The following is a 22,293-nucleotide window of genomic DNA, read 5'->3' as shown; positions in this document are numbered from 1 at the left end:
GCTCATCAGACCATGCAAATTCTACTTGTTGTGTCAAATTTTGCAAAGGGTGAAGTAACTCTGAGGCTAAGTGAATGAAGCGTGACATATAATTCACCTTTTGAATGAATGAGATGACCTCCTTAAGACTCTTGGGTGATGGTAACTCAATGAGAGCCTTTGCCTTTGAAGGATCCACCTCAATGACTTTGTAAGAAACTTTGTGACCAAGCAAGATCACTTCATCCTCACCTATGTGACACTTGTCGGGGTTGAGTTGACCTCCCATGTCGTAGAGCTTCTTTAAGCCTTCTTCTACCCTTTGTAGATTCAATGATTTTGAGCTATAAATGCAGAAATCATCGATGAACCTTAATTGACTTTCCAAAGAATGCTTGAAACACATGTTCATGAAACGTTGGAATGTTGCAGGAGCATTTGTCAGGCCAAATGGCATGACTGTGAAAGCATAACAACCCCAAGGAGTGATGAAGGTTGTTTTCAAGTGATACTCCAATGCGATACCTATTCAAAAGTAACCTAAGTAGCCATCGCACACAGTGTACTTCTCGTGACCAGCTACCTCATTTAGTATCTCATCTTGAAATGGGAGGGGAAAGTGATCTCTTTTTGTTGCCTCATTTAGTGGACGATAATCCACACACACCCTCCACTTGCCATTCTTCTTGGGAGTGACAACAACGGGAGAGACCCACTCTGAATTCTCCACTGGATAAATGAAACCTGCTGCTAGAAGCTTTCTTACCTCCTTGAGTAAAGCCTGCTTCTTGATGACTCCTAGCCTTCGTAGCTTTTGAGCCTTAGGTGTGGCCTCTGGCTTCAACTCAATCTTGTGTTGAACAGCATCTACTCCATGCACATCGGTGTAGTCTTTAGCAAAAAGCCTAGGAAATTTTCTTAACACACCTTTGAGCTCCTCTCTTTCTTCCTTTGTAAGTGTTGTAGATAGCATACCTTCTAACATTCCTTCATCTTGCACATTTTGGCTCTCTTGAGTACCTACTTCTTCCAAACCTTGACAAGAGGTCTTTTGGTTGTTTGGCTTAAACCTTACCCCCATGACTTCGATGGAAGACTCCTCTTCAGTAATGTTGCCGCTACTTTCTTCTTCTGAAGTGCTATCGGTCCACTTTCCTCCGTCTCACTTGGTGATGATTCTTCATGGAGCTCCTCTTGGCGTTGCTCCTTCATGTCAAAGACAACCTTTTTATGATTGTCATTCCTACAAATTAACTTCCCACTTTCCCAATCCTGCAAAGCTCGCATTTTCATTAGCCATGGTCTTCCAAGGGTAGATGGATAGCCAATTCCCTTGGTCGACATTACATAAAAATCCACTGCCTTCTTAATGCCAAAGGCCTCTACAAAAACATTTTTACAAATGCCTACACACCTAGCTTTGCTATCATTTGCCATCTTCACTTTGATTTCAGGTGTCTTATGGATGTGCATGCGTAGTCTTTGCATGAGTCCCTTTGTCATAATGCAAATTTGTGTACCCCCATCCACTAGATCTTTCCTAACCAATCTTCCTTTGATGTAACAGTCTAGCACCGGTGTAATGTCCTCATTCATTTTAGCTTGTGAAATTTTGACAACAGGCACACTCTCTTTTACCTTTCTCCTAGTGCTAACTGCCTTCGTTAAATCCCTCCTAACTTGTGGGCATAATGCAAGAAACTGAGGCCATGAGATATCAGGACCCTTACCTCTCATGTCTTCCAACAGGTTGTATGGAGCCATACCATGTCCAAGGGGGAAGTCTTGGAGGATGATATGACGTTGAGTCCTCTTAGCTTCCTTGGTCTCCTTCGCCTTCTTTTCTCGTCCATGGTCACTTTGTGACATAACTCCTTCTTTCTCCTTACCTTTCCCATGCTGACGCTTATTGCCATTTGCTTCCATGTTAATCTCATTTTAATTCGTCACCTCTACCACATGCACATTTGGATCTGGCAAAGGTGGAACTCCCTCTACCCCCCTTGTGGAGGTGGTGTTTCTCCATTTGGCCTTTGTAGAAGCCTTGGTTGTTGAACCATTCCTTCACCTGCATTCATCACTGGGTAATTCAAGTTAGGTCTCCCTGGCTCCCCACAGGGCCAAGGACAATTATACATCCCATGTCCAGACTCTCTGCAATTCCAACACTGCAAGACTCTCCTAGGTCGTGGCTCTCTCTCTTCTGACTTCTTTGCTTGTGCCTTTGGACCTACAGATTGTGCAAGGTGAATTGACACGCTGCTTAAAGATTCATTTAACTTGTCGATCACTTCAGTCGTTACCTCAAGAAGCTCCCTAGATGTTGATGCTTGTGACTTACCTTTGGGTCTAAGACCTTCTATTGGAACCTCTCCCCTTAGGCACTTGAGTTTCCTATACTTCGTGGAAGCTCTAATTTCAGCTACATCATAGGTGGCAAGTGCATCTACCTCCACCTTTACCTTAAAATCAGGAAAGAGTCCAGCTATGAACCTTTCCTTCTTTAGAAATTCTGCACCATCACCAGGGTTAGCAACATTTCGTATCCATAGAGCCCAAAGACGTAGAAACTCTTGCTTGTACAAGTAGTAGTCATCTAAGTCTTTTTGCTTATGAGCAACAATGTCTTGCCATAGTTTTTGAGTGTTTTGGGGATCAAAGAAGTATCTCTTGAAACGATTCAAAACTTCTGTGTAATTCCCCTTAACTTCCTCAGGCAAAGAGTCAAACCAAGTGCTAGTATCTTTCCTAAGGACCACCTCAAACATTTCTACATGTTCTTGATCAGTTACTATCCTTTTGATATGGCAAGACATCTTGAAATTCGCTAAAAATAATTCTGCATCCTCTCCACGCTCTCCAAAGAAAAGAGGATATCCAGACTTTTGGCGTTGGCTTTCCATTGAATTGATTTCAAAGTGACGCACATTTTTTTTTTCTTAAAAGGATTTACACAATAATGTTTTCAAAATTGCAATCTGTTCTACAACAAAATAAAAATATGCACATCAAATGATCTATGATAATCAACAAGAGGTAGGATGACAGGGTTTGGTGATGCAAGAATTTCTCCTACTCTTTGGGCACCAAACATGAACACCGTACGTTTTTGAAAATGGATCTTTCTACTAATTGCAATGTTTACTCTAATGTGTGGAGTGAAATGGAAGGGGAAAACCTCTATTCCTGGGCCATTATCCATGGTCTATGCATGACTTAATGCTTAAAACAAAACAAAAATATAAACGTCCAGACTAAGGTCGTACCTAATGAGAGACAAAATAAAAGAATTTACTGAAGTTTTTATCTCAGTCAACCTAAGAGGGCCCAAAATCCTACAAATTACTCGTTGAAATTGCAACTTAGTACTAACAATCATGTGCACCTTTTGCCTTGCAATGGAATTAAAGGATCATACAAATTCTTGTGATTCATGCAAACTACTTATTCTAAAGGTTGATCCTACAAAAGAAATACACAAGCCTCAGTGGGGACACAAAATTGAGGCCGTCCGGGGCGGGCAACAAGCGAGGCGACCTCTAAGCACCCCTCAAGGCTCCCGTGCTACTCAATTAGGGCTAGGGCAACCACAAGCAAGGAACAACAACAAAAAACCCACAACCAAACAAGTGAAGGGGCACCACCTAGTTATAGAGCGAACTAGGACACAAAAGAGGAGAATCCCTGAGCAATACAAGTGAAAAGGGTAGACTATCACTAATATCAATGCTACAAATACACACACCAAACACTGAGAGAGAGAGAGAGAGAGAGAGAGAGAGAGAGAGAGAGAGAGAGAGAGAGAGAGAATAAGAAAAAATATGGAAGAATTATGGATATGGAAAAAGATATTGGAATCATATGATATGGTCCCTCTTTTGTATTGTTTTGGGTGAAAGAGGAAAAGGTATGCAAGTAAATGAGAATATTATAATAAATGTGACTAAGGGAGTAGAATTTGAAAAATCAATTTTTTGTTTTCACGAGGGCAAGGGTGAAAATGTGGGGGTGATTTGTATAAAATAAAAATATGAGGTTAGAGTATGTACACATTGGCAAAAAATATACTTTTGGTACGAGAGGATGAAAAAAGGCATTCATAGGTTTAATAAAACACACACCTAGGTATAAATGTTTAAATATAATACCAAAATGAAATATTTACATACCAATTGGCCATATATACTTTTCTTTTTTATTTTTTATTTTTTGGCTCAACTAGCTCAGTGACTAGCTAATTTAGGGTTTTTAAGGAGATATGGAAAAGTCCCCTAACTCACACACGCCTATGTACAGTCAAAGGGTGAGGATAACCACAATGTTTGAGTGATTTGATAGGGTGAGGTAGCTCACGATGGCAATTTTGAATAGCCAAAAAACGGCTATCAATGGATCTCAGCATTGGAGGTCTAACACCTTGATTAGCTACATAATACATTGGGGTAAGCTTTAATGTAGCATAAGTCACAGTTTCTTCCATTGAAGGTGGATATGAATTATACCACTCTCCTTCTACCATTATTGTAAATGGACTACACTCAACATAAGGTGTAACATGCACTAGTGCTTGCTCATCTATGACTCCTTCTGAATGCATGTATTTTACAGGCACTGCATTATGTCTAGGATATGGAGGTTCTAAACCGAACACTGATTGTGGTCTTTCCATACCCATCGGTGGTCTTTGTGCTGGGGTCATATTAGGCTGATATATGTACATGGGTTGTCCTCGTCGTCTCATAGGCACATATTGAACATTTCTATCGTACTTAGGTCGGTAATAGCACTCATTGGTCTCATGGTTGGTCCACTTATCCTTGATAACACACCATTTTTGTGGCCTAATTGGTTGTCCATGTTGAGGTAACCCTTGTCGGGGTCTTGTCATAGGTGCTTTTTGCATATTATTCATCATTTTGTTCATCCTTTTGAGCATGCCTTCAATGGTTGTAAGTGGTGTTGCAACAGACGTTCCCACTTGTGTTGGTTTTGAGGATGCAGTTTTCTCACTCTGAGTATCCTTTGGGACATCTTCTTCATTGAAATTAACAATTGTCTCCCAAGTCAATAGCATCTGATACACACTCTTCTAGGGTCATATGATTCTTTCTATACAGTATAGCATGAAGTTCTTTGTTGAGAAATCCTTCTAGAAACAATGAAACTAATATTTCTTCTGCTATTATTTCTAATTCTGGGAATCTTGCAATGTTTTGCTTCATCCTAGTTGCACAAACCCTAACAGAATCACCTTGTTTCTGTTTGAAGCTATAGATTTGAGCTACCGTATTATGTTTGATTCCAGTTTTGGAACATGCAGCTACAAATCCATGAGCTAATGTATTCAAGTCCATGATTGACCTTGGTGGAATGTTTTGGAACCATGTCAATGCTTTTCCTTCTAATGTCATTCCAAATTCCTCAAATTGAGTGTGAAAATCAAATATGTGTTCTTGCTCTTAGCACTTGCTTAAAGCTTGCTAAGTGGTCATATGGATCCCCCAATCCACTGTATTCTCTGACCATTTTTGAAAATTAGTTGGTCTGATACATCTATTTGGCTTAGCTCCAACTCTTTTGGCAGTTGGTCCTATCTTGATTCCTTCAAACCAATCTGTTGGAAATAGTGACTCATGTAGCCCCGGACTGGCTTTAATGTCACTTGATTTTCTTTGTGATAAGGTAGGTTCAGTAACTAATCACGATTATTTACTTTTGGCCTAAAATGAACACTAATTGCAATTTTTTCAATGGTAAGTCTTTTTATGACATGTTTTAAGTCTTTGAGTCAAGTCAAAATTTAATTTGGGCAAGCTTCTCAAAAAAATGTAAATAATATGAGTTTTTGCAAACTCTTGAAAATCTACCTCAAATGCATCTTTAAGCTTACCCACTAGTTCATACAACTTTTAGACCATACTCTCCAGCCAGATTCAGTGGTTGATAGTCGTTTGGCGCTGTTTCAAGCCGTAGACCTAAAATTCTACAACTTCACATAAACAACTCACATATGATTCTTTTGGAGTGAGCAATGATTTGAGATCCACCTCAAATTATACTTACTCTGCTCCTAGGTTCTTCTACAATTGGGTTGTGGAAGGTGTCCACAAACACTTGTTTTCTTTTTTTTAATGGTTTTTTGAGACTTTATCTTAAAACTTGTTTTGTCCATCAACCGTTCTCAAAATCCTAAACTAATCCTACAATCCTACAAGGTACTTAGCAAGTACAATCTACTTCCCAGCTACCTCTACACAGCAAAAGACACAAGATGCTCTTGTTTTTTTCCTAGTTTAGGTCTATTCATCCCTGACAGCGGTGCCAAATGTGGGATGGTTTTTGAACCTCATTCCTATCTTGTTGTAGACATAGCGAGAACCACAAACATAATTTTCAATCCATGGGACGAAGCTGACTCGACTAGTGCTGCATAGAGGCTATAAGAGGGTGTCAATCTCTTGAAAAGCAACATACAACTCGTATCTAACACAAGCTACACTCAAATGACCAAACTCATCAAAAGCTAGTCACTAATTGACAAACAAAACATGACTGTTACATCATCAAAGAAATCCGAATGTTACCAAAATTATACAACATGACAAGTATATAAGACCTAAGCACACATGCTTATGTCTCAAATCCCACTTTTGATGAAGTGCAAAAAACGCGATTATTAACAACAGTGAGTTTTTGACCTAGTTGTTTTTGATCGTGAATGCATCTAAATGCTTAGCAATGATGCCACAATACCTCGCCTATGCTTACTTTCTGATTTCCTAGCTTAAATTCCTACTTATGATGAAATTAGGCCGCAGTTTGACGATGCCAAAAGCTATAGTTTACCATGATATGTTTACGTCAATGCGTAGAGCTCTTACTTGTGGTTGCAACGCAAAAGACGGCACTGCAATGTGACAACCGACAAGGGAGTAGGAAGCATGAGAAGGAGGGAAGGGAGCGCCGTTAGCTCACGCAGTGTATTACTTATCCAAAACTTAACAATAACTTACAAAAATTGGCTTTTATACCTTAGCCAAAGTTTCTTTGGTCAAAAACTAATAATCTAGGAGCTCTAACTAAGGATAGATTGATACAATCTGGAAGCTTATAGCCTCGGATCATCAATTACAATATCTACTTGAAAAATAGGAATTACAATATTCCCGATTTATCAAAAAATAATGGTGTTTACAATAAAAGCTCTCAAAAAATGTTACATGGGTTAGCTTGCTGCTAACACTATGATCAATTGTGCTCAAGGAAGCAAAAAAACCACTAAAATTTTGGAAAAAGAAAAAAAAAAACCCAAGTAAAATCTCTGCTGTCATAATAATCAATATCTAATTCTCCTAAATGATTTTCTCATATTAAACTGATCATTTAATGTGGGGAAGGCCAGGGGAGAAAAAGCTAGAATATTTGTTAAGCTAGCAGACCGGCCACAGTAGGGATCCAAAGGAGGGAAAATAGGGATCCAAAGGGGGGGCCATCTGCAAAAGATCCATGTGCAACAATGGGCTTAAAAGACCCTAAGGTTCAGCCCATTAAGACTTCCAAAATGCTAAGGTTCCAAAATTCAAAGGTTGTGTCCAAAGGTCAACCCTAGGGAAAATTGGATGCTTTGTGTGTGCCCTAAAAGTCTTTGCACATCCCTACATGGGAGGGGGCGAGCCCTAAAGGTAGGGGATGAGAGAGAAAGCCACACACACACACACAGGCTCCCTTTACACAAAGGGAATGAGGGACACATGTCAACTCCCTAGGCCAGATGCCCACAAGGTGTGCCCAATTTCTATTGGATGACCCTTGAAGTGGACCAATGAGAATTAAGCTAGAGTAAATCTAGTTTAATTAATTTAAAAACATTTAATAAAAGAAACCAATGAGAATTAAGTCTCCTAGAAGACTATTGGGCAGTCTCCCAAGGGGTCCAATGAGCATTCAGGAGCCCCATGGCTTGCCTGATTCCTATTGGCCAGGAGGCAAAGGGGTCCAATGAGAGTTTAGTTTAATTATTTAATTACCTAAAGCTCTCACAAAAGGGGAAAGGGGGACACATGTCAGAAGGCTATCACTTATGCTGTTTAATTGTAATTGGCTTGACTTGGGGAGGGCCAATGAGGCTTCAGCAAGAGCAATTAGCAAGAGGGCTCGCCCAAGAGAGAGAGGGGGCTGATTTTTGGCAAGGCATTAACACACACACACACACACACACACACACACACACACACACACACACACACACACACACACACACACACACACACACAAGCTCATGTGTGAAGAAAGAATACTCTATCTCCTCCCAAGCTTTAATGGAGAGCTCATCACCTACTCCAAGCTTGTGAGATAGAAGCCTACATCAACACTCTCTTGGCATGTGGATGCAAATCCAACCAAGAGCCAAGCTACAATGCATGCTCATCTTCTCTACCAAGCTAATTACTAAGCTAAGCTATGCTAATATGAGTGATTATGTGAGGAGATGTACATCTTTCTCGTAAGATACTCCTTCTTCCTCTCAATCTACTCTCATACCCTGCTAGCTCTCACCATCTTCGAAGGTGTGTGAGGTCTTGGGTTTGAGAACGGGGATAATTCAAGTTGTGTTTGATTAAGTGTTTTGCTTAGTGCATGAAGCTTCCATCTTCATTGCACTAGCTAGTCTTGAAGGAATACAAAGAATTGTATTGTACAATGTCTCTCTTGATGGGAGAAACCATAATACAAATCCTTTTGGAGGGGGGACCGGCTCCATGCAAATCCGGTCCTCAACTGTTGTCAATAGCTTAATTTCTCTCTCTTTTGAAAGTATTGTTGATGCTATCTAACAAGGTGTTATGCTTTTTGTTGCTTTCTCCACCCAAGGACTCTTGTAATTCTCATTAGGAATCTATTCTAATGAAATGCCCACTATGTTCATGCTAATTTCCGCTACACATAAGTTATTAGGCCATTTAATGTTACATTGGTATCAGAGCTCAAGGTTTCTCTTTTCTTGCTCAAGAAGGGAGGTCCTCAAGCTAGCTACAAATGGTTGGTATTATTAATTGCCTGTGAGTAAGTACAATAGGGATTTTTCAGCCTTGCAGTGCGCCTGTCTTCGTGCAGTTAACGGGGCATCACCGTTGAGAGCTATGTTCTTAATAGTGGAGTCCTACGGGGCTTGCCTACGGCTTAAACACTATTGAGCTATTAGAAGCTTGACAGGAGCCGGTGCTGTTTTGGTGTCGAAAGACCCTCTCTTCTATTCCTTGCAATTATTGGTATTCGAGCCGCGGGTACAATAGCTTGAGTGATTTTTCTAAAGGGGTAAAGAGGAGTAGCAACTAGGGCTTGAAGTGCCAAAGTACACCTAAAAAGTTTACACCTAAAAGTTGTTAGAATGGCTGACAATAGTAAAGAGAGTGAAATTAATGTTGATAACTTTGATTTTGCTCATGAGCAAGCTACTAATGATGCTTCAATGCTTGTTAACTATGTTGTTTCCAGGCTTCAACAAGCCATGGGCAATCCATCTCTCCAAAGTGAAGTGCAATGGCAGCTTCGTGCTCATGGGATTCTCCAAGCTCATCACCATGACGAGAGAACACCTAGGAAGCCTCCTTGTGAGACTACCAAAAGAGGTCTCTCTCCGATTCGGGAAGAAGAAGAGAATCCATATGAAGGGCTCAAGAATTTACTTCTTGATGATGCATCTCCTTCCCAAAGGAGAACTCAAGAGCCTCCACCGAAGGAACGAGAAAGAAGTGAGTCTCCCGCCACCTCGGCGGAGATGGCTCCACCAAGACGGCGGGATAAACGCTCTCCATCACCACCAAAGCGGAGAAGACCATCATATTCTTCTCCCCACCACAATTCAAAGAGGGATGATAAAAAGCAAGAGAAGAAAAAGGCGAGAAAGAGGACACCCTCTTCTCCATCTTCTTCATCCTCTTCCTCTTATGAAAACTATGGTGAAGATGACAAAGATCAAGACAAGAAAAAGGCGAGAAAGAGGTCACCCTGTTCTCCACCTTCTTCAAATTCTTCACCCTCTGAAGAAAGTGATGGTGCAACCTTTGAACCATCAAAAAGAAGAGGCCATAGGAAATCCTATGCCACATGGAAGAGGTCGTCCAAGTTGAAGAAATTCAAAGAGGGAGGGAAGAGCATCTCTTTCCTTACCTATGATGGTACCTTTGGTGCTACGGACAAAGTCTTGGCCTTTATCCAGCAATTCGATGTGGCGTTTGGAGATGAGGGCTTCACGGAGTCCTCTAAGCTACGCCATGTAGCTATGCACTTTCAAAAGTCCGCCAGACAATGGTGGTCTAGCCTACGAGCCAACGGTGAAGCTCCACGAACATGGAAAGCTTTAAGAGCTTCCATTATGAAGCAGTTTTTGGCCACCGATGCCAAAGACAAAGTACTCACCGAATGGCGAAGCTTAAAGCTCTCTCCCAATGAATCCATCCACAAATATGTAGACAAGTTTTGGGACCTACAACTCAAAGCCACTATCTTCAAAAGGTTGGATTTTGGAGAGCAAAAGCAACAATTTTGTGCGGGCTTAACCAAAGAAATGGCGGAGTATGTCAACTCCCAAAGACCACGTACCATATCGGCGGTAATACACCACACTATGGTCGCCTCTCGAATCAATTTCCAAACGGGGGCAAAAAGAAATAATAAGCCCCCGGAAAACAAGGGTTCCAATGAGCCTAAGGGGAAGGACAATGTCCAAAAGTCTCCTAAGGGAAACTCCAACAAAGCTAAAGAGAAGGGAGTTTACAAAGGTAAGAATAAACTCTCTCCTGAAGAGCTTGAGCGTTATCGTAAGGATAACCGGTGTTTCAAGTGTGGCGAACAAGGGCATGCGTACCGTGCTTGTCCCCAAAAGAGCAACCGCCAAGATCCTCCTAGAGCTTCCTTGGTTGAAATCCAAGAGGAGGAGACTCACCAAACTCACCACAAAGGATCTCCTCTATGCCATGCTTGGGGAAAGGTAAGAGAACATAATGCTTTTATTCTCTTTGACCCTGGTTCTACTCACAATTTTATATGTATGGAGTTAGCCACCAAGCTAGGCATACAATCCTACGAGATGGGAGATGTCCTACCTGCAGACAGTGCCTTCAAGGGGCAAGAAGCTTCAGTCACTCCCTTAATTGGGAAATTGAGGCTTCATGTCCAAGGCTATGTGGACAAAGAGGAAGTCTTCTTTATCTCTCCTCTCAAGCATGAGGATGTAATCCTAGGGGCACCATGGTTTGACCGCCTGGCTGCCGATGTTAAATTTCCTGAAAGGAGAATCTCCTTTAAGTTCAGGGAAAAAGACATGTATATAGATGCTAAGGAAATGGGTAACACCATCCCCATTGTACATACACCAGCTTTCAACAAGTCAATAAAGAGCTCTATTTCGGTGTACATGATTTTTGTTAAAGACTCTCAAAATGAACCTAATGCTTTAGCAAAAGAAAATAAAAGAAACCAAAAGAAATTAGAGTTATCCAATTTTCTCAAGGGGTTTCAAGATGTTTTTACTGACGACATCCCTTGTGCTACCTCCTAAACGAGGTAATGATGACCATGCAATTGAACTTCTTCCAGGAAGTTAAACCGCCCAATAAAGCTCCTTATAGAGTTTCTCAAGCTCAACAAGAGGAGATTATGCGGCAAGTGCATGAGTTAGTTGAGAAGGGTATGGTTAGGCCAAGCTCATCTCCATTTTGCTCACCTGTGCTATTAGTGCAAAAGAAAGACGGCACATATCGTATGTGTGTCGACTATAGAGCACTAAATAGGATCACTATCAAGAATAGGTTTCCCGTTCCATGGGTAGAAGACCTATTTGATAAGCTACAAGGATCGACCTACTTCAGTAGGGTTGACCTAAAAAGTGGCTATCATCAAATAAGGATAGTTGATCAAGACATTGTAAAGACCGCATTTCGTACTACATTTGGTCTTTACGAATAAATTGTCATGCCTTTTGGCTTGACCAATGCACCAGCCACATTCAACCGCTTGATGGAGAAGTTGTTCAGGCCTCATCGAACCTTCACTCGAGTGTTCTTTGATGATATTATCATCTACTCGAATTCATTGGAGGAACACAAGCAACACCTCCAGGTAATATTTCAAGTTTTAAGAGAGAATAAACTTTATGTTAATCGAAAGAAAAGTGAATTTTTCTTGCAAGAGATTTAGTATTTAGGTCACATTATCTCTCAAGATGGCATCCAAATGGATCCATCCAAGTTAGAGGTAATAAAAGGATGGCCTAAACCAAGGAATCTTCATGAACTAAGAAGCTTCATAGGTATGTGTGCATACTATAGACGTTTCTTAGAAAAGTTCTCACAAATTGCGGGACCATTACATGACCTAACAAAAAAAAGCATTAAGTATACATGGTCTGCTACGGAGAACAATGCTTTCAAAAAGCTTAAAGAAAAGGTTAAAGAAAAGCTTAAAGAAAAGGTTATCTCTCAACCTGTGCTTACACTACCGGATCTCTCAAAACCATTTGAGGTCCAATGCGATGCTTGTGGTGATTGCCTTGGAGCTGTTTTGCTCCAAGAAGGGCACGCCATAGGCTATGAGAGTCGAAGGCTCGACCCTATTGAGAAAGCTCTAGGCATATACGAAAAGGAACTCCTTGCAGTTCTACATGCCTTAGACTCATGGAAGCACTATTTATTGGGGACTCCTTTCATTCTGCGAACGGATCACCAAAGTCTTAAGTACTTCATGACATAGACCAAGCTCTCCGACAAACAAATGAGGTGGGAAAATTTCCTTTCGCAATTTCATTTTCATATTGCTCACATTGCTGGCAAGCATAATCAAGTAACTGATGCACTCTCAAGACGGCCGAGAGTGAATGCGGTTTCCATAGCAACTCACAATGATCTATATTCAATGATAGATGAGTATGCTATTGATCCCGATTTTAGAGATGTGATTTCAGCCCTTGCATTAGGGAAGAAAGAAGAACCATTTACTTTACAAGATGGTTATCTTCTCTATGGAAATAGACTATGCGTTACTAACTCACTACGTGAGAAAGTAATGTATGAATCTCATGCTCCACCTTATGCGGGGCATAGAGGGATTCAGTCTACCTTAAAGGGAATTGAAACATATTTCTATTGGCCTACCATGAAAGTGAGCATACAAGAGTATGTTTCCAAATGTGTGGTATGCCAAAAGACAAAATTTGATAGAGGGAAGCAACCTGGATTGCTTCAACCCTTGCCAATCCCTAATTCACCATGGGAGAGCATATCCATGGATTTTATCTTTGGATTGCCTAAGTCTATCCATGGGAATATGGGAATATGGACGATAGTAGACAGGTTCAGTAAACAAGCTCATTTTATACCTGTCAAAAAGACTATCAAAGCCCATCAAATGGCAACCCTCTTCATTTCACAAATTTTCAAATACCATGGCTTGCCAATGTCCATAGTGTCGGATAGAGATCCTAGAATGACCAGTAATTTTTGGAAGGGTCTCTTTGAGAATTTAGAAACAAGGCTAAACTTCTCTTCGGCCTATCATCCACAAACTGATGGCCAAAGTGAAATAGCTAACCTAACCATTCTCGATCTACTAAAATCCTATGTAACGGAAGTAGATCAAAGATCCCAATGGGAGAAGTACTTACCCTTAGTGGAGTATGCTTACAATAACACTATACATACTTCCATGGGAAAAGCACCTTTCGAGGTAATTGAGGGAAGATCAAAAAGTCCCTTGCTACTTAAGGTACATGGGAAGATCTTCGCTGCAGATGAGTATAGCCGAGACCTACAAGAATCTTTCCAGAAGATTAAGGATGCTATCTCTATCTCACAGCAAAGGCAAAAGGCTGCTGCTGACAAGCATAGAAGAGCCCAAGCCTTTAAAGAAAACGATTGGGTCTTGTTAAAGTTTCCCAAGGCTCGATTAAGGCACACGACGGGCAAGAATCCTACGGGCCACCAAAAGTACTATGCTAAACTAGCAAAAAGGTACTATGGTCCCTTCCAGATTCTTAGGCCAATCAATGACATGGCCTATCAACTTAAGTTGCCCAATCATTGGCTCATACACAATGCTTTTCATGTGAGCCTATTAAATCCTTACAAAGGAGAGCCACCTCAAGAACCAACTATTGAAGACCCACCGGAGATCGAGGACCAAGAGGAGGTGCTGCAGCCCGAGTCCATTCTCCGACATGAAGACAAGGTATTAAGAGGCGGTAAGACTATCCGATGATTTCTTATTAAGTTTAAGAATTATCCTTTTGAAGATGCTAGATGGATGCAAGGCATACAATTAAAGGATAACCTAAACCTTGTCAATGCTTACAATGCTTCCCAAGAGTAAGCAAATGTACAAAATGTTAAAAATGAACAAAATTTTTGTCTTATAAGACTCTCTCTTTTTTTATTTGTGCACAAAAATGAAGTAGTATGCATGCTTAGATCAAGTTTGCGGAGACGACGTCTCCCAAACACCAAGTAGAGCTTGTCACTCTACTATGGAAGACTGATAGGACTGATGTGCAGACATGCTTGCGGCAGTCTCAGGATCTCAAGCGCCAAATGGACTAGTCATCCATTGTGGAATGATGTCGTAGGGTAACATAGGGATCCTCTACCCACTAAGAAAAGGACTCATGAACATGCTTTATGTTCTCTACACCATAGTCGAGGACGACTATGATTTCAAGAGAGAGGTAATGTCATAATAATCAATATCTAATCCTCCTAAATGATTTTCTCATATTAAACTGATCATTTAATGTGGGGAAGGCCAGGGGAGAAAAAGCTAGAATATTGGTTAAGCTAGCACACCGGCCACAGTAGGGATCCAAAGGAGGGAAAATAGGGATCCAAAGGGGGGGCCATCTGCAAAAGAGCCATGTGCAACAATGGGCTTAAAAGACCGTAAGGTTCAGCCCATTAAGACTTCCAAAATGCTAAGGTCCAAAATTCAAAGGTTGTGTCCAAAGGTCAACCCTAGGGAAAATTGGATGCTTTGTGTGTGCCCTAAAAGTCTTTGCACATCCCTACATGGGAGGGGGCGAGCCCTAAAGGTAGGGGATGAGAGAGAAAGCCACACACACACACACAGGCTCCCTTTACACAAAGGGAATGAGGGACACATGTCAGCTCCCTAGGCCATATGCCCACAAGGTGTGTCCAATTTCTATTGGATGACCCTTGAAGTGGACCAATGAGAATTAAGCTAGAGTAAATCTAGTTTACTTAATTTAAAAACATTTAATAAAAGAAACCAATGAGAATTAAGTCTCCTAGAAGACTATTGGGCAGTCTCCCAAGGGGTCCAATGAGCATTCAGGAGCCCCATGGCTTGCCTGATTCCTATTGGCCAGGAGGCAAAGGGGTCCAATGAGAGTTTAGTTTAATTATTTAATTACCTAAAGCTCTCACAAAAGGGGAAAGGGGGACACATGTCAGAAGGCTATCACTTATGTTGTTTAATTGTAATTGGATTGACTTGGGGAGGGCCAATGAGGCTTCAGCAAGAGCAATTAGCAAGAGGGCTCGCCCAAGAGAGAGAGGGGGCTGATTTTTGGCAAGGCATTAACACACACACACACACACACACACACACACACACACACACACACACACACACACACACACACACACACAAGCTCATGTGTGAAGAAAGAATACTCTATCTCCTCCCAAGCTTTAATGGAGAGCTCATCACCTACTCCAAGCTTGTGAGATAGAAGCCTACATCAACACTCTCTTGGCATGTGGATGCAAATCCAACCAAGAGCCAAGCTACAATGCATGCTCATCTTCTCTACCAAGCTAATTACTAAGCTAAGCTATGCTAATATGAGTGATTATGTGAGGAGATGTACATCTTTCTCGTAAGATACTCCTTCTTCCTCTCAATCTACTCTCATACCCTGCTAGCTCTCACCATCTTCGAAGGTGTGTGAGGTCTTGGGTTTGAGAACGGGGATAATTCAAGTTGTGTTTGATTAAGTGTTTTGCTTAGTGCATGAAGCTTCCATCTTCATTGCACTAGCTAGTCTTGAAGGAATACAAAGAATTGTATTGTACAATGTCTCTCTTGATGGGAGAAACCATAATACAAAGCCTTTTGGAGGGGGGACCGGCTCCATGCAAATCCGGTCCTCAACTGTTGTCAATAGCTTAATTTCTCTCTCTTTTGAAAGTATTGTTGATGCTATCTAACAAGGTGTTATGCTTTTTGTTGCTCTCTCCACCCAAGCACTCTTGTAATTCTCATTAGGAATCTATTCTAATGAAATGCCCACTATGTTCATGCTAATTTCCGCTACACATAAGTTATTAGGCCATTAAATGTTACACTGCACTTTTGTTCATAAACAACATACCCTCACACCATGTCATCAGCCCTCACATATGCAAGATGGGGCTCCATATTCGCTCCCAACCATGCACACACAGGCATCAAAAACCATGCCAATCATGAGTTATATAAAAACTCACGATGTTTAGTCAAATAGCCAAAAAACTCAGAAAAAACCATGAAACAATTGGTGAAACACCCTCCAATTCACCATAATAACAAGGGGCTTTCACTGCCAAACGTGAGTAGCAGGAACAGGCTCTTTGAAGTCTCGACACTTCTATGCACAAAAACAACAAAACTATGTACCTTGCACAACTGGCTCGCATGCGTAGAGACATCTGGCACACACCGCCTTTGTACACTTTGCACTAGCATGATTTATTTACATCCAAGGATCCCAAAAGCACAAAAAAAATAAATCTCAAGACTTTGGGGTTGCCCGCACCAGTCCTCAAAAACACATCAAATATTTCCCTCCCAACAAGCTTGAAACACTTTCAAGTGTTTCAACCACATTAAAACTTCTCATAAGCACCTTCAAAGCCTATACATGCAAGAGACTATGCACATAATGAGACATAACAACAAATTACCTTATCTTATCAACTAGATGCAAATTGCATCTAGCATTCAACCACACAAAATAAACCATTTAAACACTCTTCTCAACCCAAAATGCCAAAAGGCCAACACATTGGAGACTTGCAGCTTACCATTGTCATACACATAAAATGCATTTTTCCATTTGAAAAAGAACTATTCTCAAGCTCATGAAGATCAACATGGTTCAAAACTTCATCAATGAGGTAGGTCAAGTTACTCGAATGTATCAAGAATCCCCACTTTGCATGTCCCATCAATTGTTGTATGGACTCAGACTTTTGCTCAAGGTAGTAATCTTGGATCTCTTTAGGGAGTCTGCAACAAAAGCTCTCAATATGTTCTTTAAAAATGACCTTCTTAGACAAAGAGGTCAGTAGAAAAGAATCCCAAAACCTTTCATAATATGCATCCAAAGTGTCACCCTTGGTCATCCGAAGATGGTTCCAAGTGGTTCTCACATCTCGTCCATACTCCTGGGTCAACCAAGAAGAAATAAAGAGCCGTTTTAACTTCAACCACTGGGTCGGGGCTTCTCTCCTCTGAAGAAGAGTGGACCACCATGTTCGTGCATTTCCCTTCAAAAATGATGCTGCCATCCTGATCTTGGAGTGCTCTGAGTAGTGCCCTCCATAGAAGGCTATATCAAATTGTTGTATGAAAGCCAAAGCCTTCAAAGCATCTAAGAATCAACAAAAGGATTTAAATTTCATTGAATATCCACCCACTTTAAATTCCTTTGTCTTTTTGTTCTTATCTTTGAGGAAGTCATACTGGTTGGCTTTGTAACAGCGTTTCTTCTTTGCATAAAACATGTGATTGTCGGAGTCTGAACTATTAGAGGATGACTCCTCCGTAGAAATGTCAGAAATCGGTAAAAAATTTGACCTTCTTTGCCTTTTTCTTGTTCTTTCCAAAAAATTGTTTCTCGCTTCGCTTCTTGCCCTTTCTATCCTCCTCGCTCGAGTTGGAAGAGGAAGAGCTAGAGGAACTACAGGAAGAAGAACTAGGTAGTCCTTCAAAACGCACATGCTTGTTTTGTTTTCGTGCAGGTGTAAAAGAAGATTGATAGCCCAAGTAATCGGGGTAGTCAGTGTCCTTGTTGTTCTTCTTCAATTGCTTCTTGAATGGCTTCTTTGTGTTTAGAAGCTGATTGACTTCGGTCTCGACAACATCATTGATTTCTTCTTCAGTGAACATCCTCTAAGTAGGAGGTTTCTTGATTGCTGGTTTGATTGGTGTGTCAATGGCTTTCTGCCAATGAGTATGCACTTCATCCATCGGCGGCTGCCGCATCAAAAATTTTGCATACTAGGGATCCTTGGAAAACTGAAGCATCCGCTTTGCGCACTCATCAACCTGCTGTTGACGTTGCATCTCCACGAGCTGATACTGCAAGGGCTAGAGTGACCTGTACTCATTCTTCGCTATTCTTCTTGAATTTTTGGTATTGCCTACTGCTTCAAAGGTGGCAGATGGAGTCGTTTGATCCTTTTCAAAATCCATAGGTGCCACGAAAAGAAGGATGGGATTTCTCGATAGAAGAGAAATCGACTCAAAATCAACCATGCTCTGATACCACTGTAACAAACTTGGGCACCCAAAGTCTAGATTCTGGCGTGATCACAAGAGAGATTCACTTAAAGCACTTCATAATTTATTGAGTCAACACGGCCCGGCGTAGTTTTCTGCCAAGAGAGATTTGCCGCAAAGACTGGCGCCCCTTTCAATATTTCTTTTTGTATTGATCTTTGAGCAAAGTACAACTCCTGCGGGTCCTCAGCTCTCAGACTCTGCATTCAAATGCTCTGAGAAGTGAGACCCTTGGGATTCTTTTATTGTTACAAAGGGTTGCAAAAAGCAGAGTTCTCAAAACCAGTTAACTCAAAAACAATTAGCTCTAAAAGCAACTGGCACTAAAAACTGCCAAAAGCAGCCATCATAAATTTCGGAGTTCCGTACAACAGGCCATGTCAACATATCAGCGCAAAAGCGGAATTTTGTACACTCTGCCATGTCGGCCTGTCAGCGTGAATTACAAGAATTCGTACAACGCTTTCAACGTCAGCCTATTTGTACTCTTTTTTGCCACATCATCAACCTGCCAATGCCTGCCACATCACCATTTTGTGACACTACCCATTGTGAGTTATGGAAATCTGTACACTTCCACATCAACACTTGTCAATGCAAAATCCGGGCGCTCGTACAGTTGCCATGTCATCATGTCAGTGTAAATATGAGATTCTTGTTGGGGTACATGCACGTTTGCCTTGCACGGCCTCCCAGGCTATGGACGCCTATCCACCGATACCTTATTCTTGTGTACATATACAAAGAATAAGGGGCAGCGCATACTAGAGCCTTGGTCACCCACACACTGTGTACTCTGTCCTTCTCTCTCTCCCATATGCACATTGCACCGTGCGTGCACGCATCCGTGCACATGCCCTCTTCAATTGGTATTAGAGCTTTGGTGATGTGCGCGCAACTTCTTCTTGGTGAGATGGAAGCGACAGAGCTTGGCTAAGATGGCTTGAGCTTGGTGGTAGTGGATACGGGTTGACGACATCATATTTGAAATTAGGTATGTATATTTAGCTCGTATAGAGCTTGTGTAGCAAGCCAATGCTGAATTTTGCCTCCCGAAATAGTGTTTTTTGCATATTTCTTTCACATGGAGTCGGATCGATATGATCCAAGAGTCTAGGTTGGGGGTTTGGAATTTTTTTAAAGAAATGATGATGTCTATTTCTTGAAATTAAGATCATAATTATAGTAGGTGCAATGACAGGAAGTTTATCATGTGTTTTTGGGGCGAAAATGGATGTGTTTGGCATATCTCTGACACCCTGACTCAAATATATGTGATCCAGAAGTCTACCCTGGGGTTTTGGCACGTTCTAAACACACACTAGTCATATCAAAATTTTGAAACTCTGAGCGCTAAATTTTTTGCAGCAGCCTCAACAATCTCGACATATCAAAGTTTTGCAGTTTGATTCCTACGTTGTAGAGAGTGATGTGGTTTGCATCTTTGGCTATGCATGTCACAATGTGGTGCTATTTGATAGAGAATTCACCTTGTTTTTACGTATGAAAGTGATTCTTTGAGATGTGGTTCTTGGACTAAGGCACATCCGAATGCGATCTTCCATTCACCACATAGTTTTGTGTTGATGTATGCTATATGTGGATGCTCACATTGTTTGAGATTCCAGCTGATGTATGTGTGTGGACAGATGACTAGATTGGGTTTCATTGTACTGACAGATGTGGAGACATCATGGCCAAGTATTTTGGATGCATGGTTGATGCTCTCGTGGTTAAGCACTCATTTATGCGCATCCATTGAGGCTTGTTTATGCCTATAGGTTGACAGGTTTTGTCAGTAGTCTACTAGTGGTCGAGTTTACTCCCACTCTGGCAGTCATCTATAGTTTTTTGTCTTGTAGTTTGCGTTGAGTTTTGGATCATTTTGCAAAGGAAACTCTGTTTGTTTTTCCTCGTCTTCTCACTATAAAAGTTTGCAATGTTATGCCATCTTGTACAATGGTCGATAAATTCTCACTTTGACAACTATTGAGTGTTTACTCTCACTTTGACAGGTTTTGTAAGCTTGGACACATTTTGGTGTTCTTGTACTCACTCTCGTAGGAGTGAGGATTATCGTATGCTTGTGTGGCTACAAATAGACAATCACACGTTTCATAGATTTTTGCAGACAGTTTCTTTTGTGGGATGCATTTTGCGTTTGCTCTCTACTTGCATATATGATTATGTGCTTTATGCTCAGTTCAGTAGTTTATGCTATATTATATGCTTGTGGATAGCAGATTGTGGAGTTGTTTTATGCATAAGTGAGCATTGGTTTTGATGCGATCGATTGTGCTTTTCATGATTGTGTAGTGGTTGAGTGATCGCCCACTTTGTTGCCATTTTGACATTGACTTATGGTTGCAGATATGTGTGACAATTTAGAGTCTACAACAATGACTCTTGAGAGACGACGGTCTCGTTCTTGCCGATACGTACGCTGTTGGCATTGTGGTCACACATGACACATTAGGCGTCGTTGTCTCAGACGTATGAGACTACAACGGAGATGTATGCATGATGCAGATACGACTTTGACACATGTTAGAGGCACCTTTACAGTGGTAGTCTTTGCCAGTGACAGTGATGTCCTGCTTGCCTCAAGTGTACTTCTTGCATGTATGTCTATGGATAGCACACTTTCTCCACAGTGGTTACTAGATAGCAATGTTGTTTTCCAGGTCACACCATGTCGTGAGTGGTTCATCACATTTTCTAGTGGGAGACTTGGTTGTGTGAGACTTGCTGATGGTTGAACATGTGACATAAAGGGTGTAGGAGATGTTTGTTTGTCATTTCCTTGTGGTTCATCATACACGTTACGACATGTGCATTACGATCCTCAGCTGAGACAGAGCTTGATCTCAGTGAGATAGTTAACAGATTTTTGTTTTCAGACACTTCTTAAAGAAGATTCTTTCCAAATGCATTGCGGCTCATTAGTGATTTTCACAGGAGCCTGTAGTGGTTTGGTATATCCTATGCATGTGTCTGAGGTTTGAGACGACATAGTCTCGATTTTTTTGTTGGCATGCTTTGAGCGAGAGAAGAGATGTGTGTCCTTCGTGGGGTGAGCTCCACCATGGTCATGAGATAGAGCATTTAGTTGTGCAAGACGTGCCAGTAGACTCTGTAGAGACAGAGGTAGAGCGGTAGTGCTCTAGCGAGACACACTAGGTGTTGTCAGAGTTTGTGCAGGCAGAGGTAGAGCAAGTCTGCTCCCTAAAGACACAGATAGAGATGAGTAACATGGAGTTCTTTGATATGCTCATGCTAGAGGCTGATGAGGTGATAACAAGGCACACACATCAAGTCCCTATGAATGAGAGGGAGGTGGTCCTCCAGGAGTCAAGTTGACACATCTATTTGTGACAGCTAGTCTTGATGATGTAGAGTATGCACATAGCACAAGGGAGTCGAGTACATTCAGGTTTGGATAGATTTTATCAGCATTCGAGCATTTCATGTACGATGTACGACCTGTTAGTGTTGAGGCCCGACCTAGCAGCTGTAGTGTGAGCATTTGCAGTAGGGATTGTCAGTGCGATGACTGACACTAGCATGATGCATAGTGGAGTTTTTGAGTCCATACAAAGTAGTTTGCAAGATTTACATGTAGGCTCTAGCATGGGTACGCCCGCTCCCCTACCATGAGAGCCGATACGCCTGCATGTACATCGACTAAGCGAGCCAATGGACGTAGGTTGAGAGAGTCTCTCACTTGTTTTCTTATACATATTAGTAGTTTAGCTAGTA

The sequence above is a fragment of the Adiantum capillus-veneris genome, chromosome 3 (genome assembly GCF_014529385.1).
Source record: "Adiantum capillus-veneris isolate H3 chromosome 3, ASM1452938v2, whole genome shotgun sequence".
Lineage (NCBI taxonomy): Eukaryota > Viridiplantae > Streptophyta > Polypodiopsida > Polypodiales > Pteridaceae > Adiantum > Adiantum capillus-veneris.
Note: the sequence above shows the minus strand (reverse complement) of the source record.